This window comes from Aristolochia californica, unplaced genomic scaffold (genome assembly GCF_029961685.1).
Source record: "Aristolochia californica isolate CCGP_79_NKW_82.1479 unplaced genomic scaffold, dmAriCali1.0.hap1 SCAF_13, whole genome shotgun sequence".
NCBI classification, from domain to species: Eukaryota; Viridiplantae; Streptophyta; class Magnoliopsida; order Piperales; family Aristolochiaceae; genus Aristolochia; species Aristolochia californica.
The window spans coordinates 13,557,805-13,564,749 of record NW_027181804.1 but is presented as its reverse complement, the minus strand read 5'-3'; the positions used below and the strand labels follow the sequence as shown (position 1 = coordinate 13,564,749).

Here is a 6,945-nt window from a genome sequence, read left to right as displayed (position 1 = left end):
TCTCACCAAACCAGTCACTCAAAAAATTTTGTCCAATTTGTAACAAACTGGGCATCTAGATGTTTTATCACCCCTAGCTTGAGGGGGAGTGTTACAATGTAGAACTGTTATGGACCCAATAGTGAATCGAGTCAGGCTGAGACATCATGGCCGAGTCAATTACTCGGACTGAGTTAGCTATGTAGCCATTTAGTTTATTTTCATGTTAAATGCCATAGAGGGGAAAAATTATAATTCTCTCTGGAACATTGGATCATGAATCTTATTAAAGGGACGTCATGGAATGAAATGGGAAGGAGAATATGAAACAAAACAGGGTTCTCCTCCGAGGAACCTAGGTTGTAGACTCCCTCGTAGCCATACGGTCTCCCTTTGAGCCGCCGTTCTTCCTCCTCTTCGTTCTCTTCTTATTATCTTCTTCATCTTCCCCAGTGAACCTCCGTGTTGATATGGGACCGTAATAGTTTGGTGTAAGAGCTGGTTCACTATGAGCTACTCTTCATTCCTAGCGGAAATAGTTGTAGAAATAGCCTCAAAATTTATGTCGACAATGGCGGGCACTTCGCACAAAGTTAAGATCAGCAATTCGGGAGGTGATGAGTGCCATGCATACAAAAGTAATCTCCGGAGCAGAGGAGATATTTCAGGCTTACGGTGAAAAGCCAGAGAGGGGGGCCGAATTCGAAGCTCTTCGGGATAAAGACTTAGAGCAAAGGGTCGTCGTTGCGGAAGAAGACGTTCGACCTCGAATCTATTCGGAAAAGGCCGATGTGGGTTCACAGTTTTTCGTTCGACCTAATTCCTTCGAACGTGGAATTCCCGAGCCGAAACCCACCGTCGTGAAAACCGAAGTCCGAGAGAACGGCAATCTCCAAACCGAGAAGCTCCAGGACAAATCTCGGCCAGAGGACTCTGATATTCGCCGTCGGGACAAGCTTCCTACGGTAGTTCTTCTTGGTGACGAAGGTGGTGGAAACCGGACACAGCCAAATTCCCGACATAAACCTACCCCGCCGCCCAAACACTGGGAATCCGAAACGAGCTTGAGCGCCAGAGCAGCGACGATGAGCCTCATGAATCGGGATTCTCCTCGAGATCGATTGAGTCTGCAACCCATGGAGATCCCTCATATCAGTGACGCGGACACAACCAATTTCAGCGCCAAGGGTCATTACGCCAAGCCCATGGTTGACGACACGGCATTCGCCGTCAAGGTCATCGGCGAGAAGAGCCTGGAAGCGACCGCCAGGGTTCCAAGAATCCTCCGTGAGGTCTCCGTCATCTGGGCCTTCGACTCTGTTTTCCCTCATAAGCCGACGTTGAAGGTTAAAAGCCCTATTAGCTTCAGGGACTGCAACATAAATTGAAAATGGGAGAAAGGGAAAGAGCGACAATTGTGGGAGAACGGGTGCCCGACGGAGGAGAAATCCGGACCTGCGAGCGTCGGCAAGAAGCTAAAGGTTGGGCCCAATGCCACCTCTGTTCTGCACGCCACGACTATCACAGGTGAGTCTTCGAATTCCTCTGCACTGTGTGTAAAAATTGGGGAAAGGCAACCCCTGTTTTGGGATACTGGTCAACATCAGCGAAATTTTGATGGTGGGGATAGGAAATTTTTTTTTTCGGCAGTTCCAGTAGTGAGCATTCTGCTGGTTGGTCTACTGGGCAGAGCTCGTCGTTAAATCGAGGGGGAGAGTACACATATGCAAACAAGAAAGACCCGAAATCCAGAAATTTTAATTTCAAATCGGAAATGGTTGTTGTGGCGGAAGATGAAATTATGGAGATAAATACGGGATCTTGCTCTGCCTCTCCTTCCGCGTGTCCGGGTTCGGGCGATTGATTTGCATCTCTGCAGTTTCGACACTGCTAATGCTTACCGGGATTATCGTCTTGCTCTAGATCTATAGATAGCAGATTGAGATTTTGTGTTGCCACTTCTTTAAGCCCGTTGTTACTTGGATAGTTGCAAGATCTTGGTTTTTCCTGCCCATTCTCACCTGGGTTGTGCCTAGATCTGGCGGAAGGTGATCAAGAGGGGTGTTTTTGATGGGGTTGGTTTCTGGGTCTTGGTTGCTTTTCTATTTGTTGGGTCCGGAGCTGGATTTTATCTCCCTGGAAGTTATCCTCACAAATACCAAGTAGGTGACATTTTGTCAGTGAAGGTTAATTCTTTGACATCCATAGATACAGAGATACCCTTCAGCTACTATAGTCTTCTTTTTTTTGTAAGCCACCAGAAGGTGTCAAGGATAGTGCTGAGCACCTTGGTGAACTCCTTATGGGTGATCAAATTGAAAATTCTCCTTATAGATTTAAGATGAATATCAGCGACACCGACATCTTTTTATGCCGCACTAATCCTCTGAGGGCCTATGAGTTCAAGCTCATGACGAAACGAATTGATAGCTGTATCAGCTGAAGTTGATCTTAGACAACTTGCCTGTAATTCGTTACGTAAAAAAAAGATGACTACTTTCTTAGATGGACAGGTTACCCTGTTGGTATTAAGGTCCAAGATCTGTATTATGTGTTCAATCATTTGAAGTTCACTGTTTTTGTGCACAAGTATGAGGAAGCCAATGTGGCCCGAGTGATGGGGACGGGTGACGCTGCTGAGTGATGCCAACAACTAAGGGATCTGAGGTTTCAGGCTACATGGTTGTTGGTTTGAAGTGGTACCATGCAGTTCCCAGCATGATGCAGAGTCTGTGAAGAACTTGAAAATGTATGATAAATACCCGTCTGCTATAAATTGTGACCCCTAAACTGTGGCCATGACTGTGAAGGAAAGCCAGCCTCTGGGTTTTTAGTTATGAAGTTTCATTTGTGGAGAGTGACATCACATGGCCTTCAAGATGGGATGCATATTTGAAGATGGAAGGGTCAAAGGTCCACTGGTTCTCTATCTTAAATTCACTCATGGTAATGGCATTTTTGGCTGGAATTGTTCTTGTCACCTTTCTCCGAACAGTAAGGAGAGATTTAACCCACTCTGAGGAGCTAGATAAAGTGGTACAGGCACAAATGAATGAGGAGCTATCCGGGTGGAAGCTTGTGGTTGGTGATGTGTTCAGGGCTCCAACCAATTCCTCTCTTTTATGTGTGATGGTGGGTGCTGGAGTCCAACTCCTTCGGATGGCTGTTGTGACTATTTTCTTTGCTGCACTCGGTTTTATGTCACCGGCCTCTCGTGGGACTCTTATTACTGGTATGCTGTTTTTCTATCTTGTGCTGGGTATACTACCAGGTTATGTGGCTATGAGGCTTTGGAGGACAATTGGATGTGGGAACTTTACTGGTTGTCTGTGCTGAAGTATCGTTGGTCCTTACTTACATGCACCTCTGCGTGGAGGATTGGAGGTGGTGGTGGAAATCCTTCTTTTCATCTGGATCCGTTGCCATTAACATCTTCTTGTACTCCATCAACTATCTCGTGTTGACCTGAAGAACCTGAGTGGTCCCGTGTCTGCCACTCTATACCTTGGATACTCACTCTTCATGGTTCTTGCAGTAATGCTTGCGACGGGCACAGTCGGATTCCTTTCATCATTCTGGTTTTTGCATTACTTGTTTTCTTCAGTGAAACTGGATTAAACCCAGAACAGAAGAGTTTCTATGGGTGCAACGATGGCGAGCTGGCAGATTCATCTTGAGTTTCAAGCTTTTGTTAATTTTTTTTGGGTTTATGTTGTTGGGAGGTTATGAGGACAATAATCTATTGTTTTCTCTTAAAAAAAATGTTTCTTTTGCATGTGGAGCCAGCAGGACCGCTTCGGATCCCACAAAATTTACAACGGACATAGTTCAAGTGGGTGCTAGTTCAAGTGGGTGCTACTTGGGTTGATGTAGGTCAGTTCGGCTACTTGGGTTGATGTAGGTCAGTTCGGCTACTTGGGTTGATGTAGGTCAGTTCGGCATGCCTACCCTACCTTTGAGCTTGCAGACAAGCTCGTTCTCTAGGAGGGGTGTGATGTTGTGGACCCAATAGTGAGCCGAGTTTGGCTGAGACATCATGGCCGAGTCAATTACTCTGACTGAGTTAGCTATGTAACCATTTAGTTTATTTTCATGTTAAATGTCATAGAGGGGCAATATTGTATTCTCTCTGGTACCTTGGATCATGAGTCCTATATAAGGGATGTCATGGAATGAAATGGGAAGGAGAATTTGAAACAAAATAGGTCAAGGTTCTCCTCCGACGAACCTAGGTTGCGGACTCCCTCAGAGCAGTAGGTTACGGTCTCCCTTAGAGCCGAGTTATTCATCATCGTTCTTCCTCCTCTTCGTTCTCTTCTTCTTATCTTCTTCATCTTCCGCTGTGAATCTCTGTGTTGAACTGGGACCATAACAGGGACCCACCTTGGCTACACAAGCTGGTGGGACCCACCGTGAGCTTGAGAGGTGTCAACAAGAGTCCTCATACAAAGTGGCTCTAGCTAAGAGATAAGGAACATGTGCTGGAATTAAATAGAAGATTTGAAGATCAAGTGGGACCCATAAAGATACCATGAGCTGGTATCTCTATCAACATGAGCTGGAAGAATATGTGGGACCCACAAAGATAAGAGCATGAGGTGGTTTCTATCTTGTTTCACGTGATTAAATAAGAGTTAGAAGTTGAGTTCAAGTAGTCTCTTAAATAGATAATGTAATCTTATCATGATAGACTTATATATGAGAGTTCTAGTTGGAATGAAATTAGGAGTCCTAAAATTACTTGTACATGGACTCTATCACCTCCTCAACTATGAATAGAGGTGATCATAACTCGGAATTCATCAAGCAAGTTTCTTATTTTTTTGTTCTCTCACGTAAAATGTTCTCTCTCTACTTTCTTTTATTTTCCTTCTCTTCTCTCTCTACCCGATAGCTCTTTTCTTTTTTCTTTTTTTCTTTCTCTCTCTCCTTGCTCAAGGTATTATTCATGGGGCCCTAAATTCAACAAAGAACACTTAAATTAACCACTAATTACTTCTTATACTACTCACTCTCATAATTACATAGAATACCACTCAAACTACTTCAACACTCCCCGTCAAGGTGGGAAGAAAACGTCAAATATTCCCTGCTTGGAGCAGGTATTTTTTGAGTGGCTTTGCAACAATAGCCTTTATGAAGATGTCTGGAAGTTGATTCTTTGAAGGAATATATTGCATACATATTATTACGGATAGAAGTTTTTCTCTTATGAAATGACAATCTATTTGAATGTGCTATGTTCTCTCATGAAAAATTGGATTGGTAGCAATATGGATAGTTGCCTGATTGTCACATTGAAGTTGTATAGGCTTGGTTATCCAAAACCCAAGCTCAGTCATAAATGATTTTAACCATAACAATTCACTTACTGCAAGTGCTATAGATCGATATTTCACTTCCACACTCGATCTAGCCACTACATTTTTTTTTTTTTTGCTTCTCCAGGTGACTAGATTACCCCCAATAGTTGTGCAGTAAACACAAGTGGATTTTCCGTCATCAGGGCACCCAACCCAATAAGCATTAGCAAAGCCTTCAATTTCTATATGATTGTGACATTTATACAGATGCCATTAACTTGGACTTTTCTTGAGATACCAAAGGATTCTTTCCAACTCTTCCCAATGTGATTGTTGTGGTTCCTGCATATACTGGTTGATAACACTGACCGAATAAGAAATATCTTGTCTTGTGGTTGTGAGATATATCAACTTCCACCAACATCAACATAACTACTAGTTCTTGCACACAACTTAAACATTAGGTTCCATAGGTGTGTCTGCAGACTTGCATCCAAGCATCCCAATCTCCTTTAAAAAATCAAGTATGTACTTCCTTTATGATAGGACTATACCATGTCTGGATTGAAGAACTTCAATCCCAAGGAAGAACTTCATTCCCTAGGAAAAACTTGAGAAGCCCAAGGTCCTTGGTTTGGAACTCCTTATTAAGGTGCTGCTTTATTTGCAAAATGCCACAAAGGCACCTGTAATAATAATATCTTCCACATATACTGCCATAAGAATGTTGCACTTATTAAAATTTCTAGTAAACATTGGATGATCACTTTCACTCGTCTTGAACCCAAGTTTTGTAACCACAGTGGTAAATTTATCAAACCATGCTTGTAGAGACTGTTTCAACCCATATATTGCTTTATTCAACCAACATATTTTCTCGCCCTCACAATCAAATGGTTGGCACATGCAGACTTCCTCAGAGAGTATACTATTCAAGAAAGAATTCTTTACATCTAACTAATGTAACTCCTATTTAAAATTGGCTACTAGAGAAATAAGAACTCTAATCGAGTTCATCTTGACAACATGAGAAAAGTTTTCATCATAATCAACACCATAAATTTGAGTATAACCTTTAGCAACCAACTGAGACTTGTATCAAGCAACAAAACCATCTGGATTATATTTTAGGGAGAAGACCCATTTTCATCTAACTGCCTTTTTTTCCTAGTGTAAGAGTGGCCAAATGCCAAGTAGAATTGTGGTACATAGTATGAATCTCTTCATCCATGGCAGATCTCCACCTCAGACCAGTGAAAGCCTCCTCATAGTAAGTAGGAATGGTGGAAGAAGATACTAGATAAAAGAGAGACACAACTCGGACACAAATGGTGAGTGGAAACATAATGAGAGATAGATAGGGTGTGAAGTGGATGGAGGTATAACAGTATTGGAGCGGGGCTCTCTTTGCAAAGATAAATGGGCCTACTATCATAAGGTGGTCCATAAACTCTTGGAGATTGTTAGATTTAGGATCCCATGAGGTTTGTAGTAAACAAACTAGGTTAAGAGAAGAGAATAGCAAGAGAGAGTGTGAGAGGAGGGAAGGAGGATTAGGTTAAGTGATTCCTAATTATCCCCCTCAACATGTATTTATAACATTGTACATCTTAAAAATTACATCAATGTCCTTTTACCGTAAGAGGGGAGGACAATGGACTAG

The 6,945-nt window shown here is 42.6% G+C and overlaps 1 pseudogene; it reads left to right on the top strand.

The window, feature by feature from the left end:
• The first annotated feature begins 596 nt into the window (after positions 1 to 596).
• Positions 597 to 3,886, top strand: LOC137947674 (transmembrane 9 superfamily member 11-like; annotated as a pseudogene).
• The last annotated feature ends 3,059 nt before the right edge of the window (positions 3,887 to 6,945 follow it).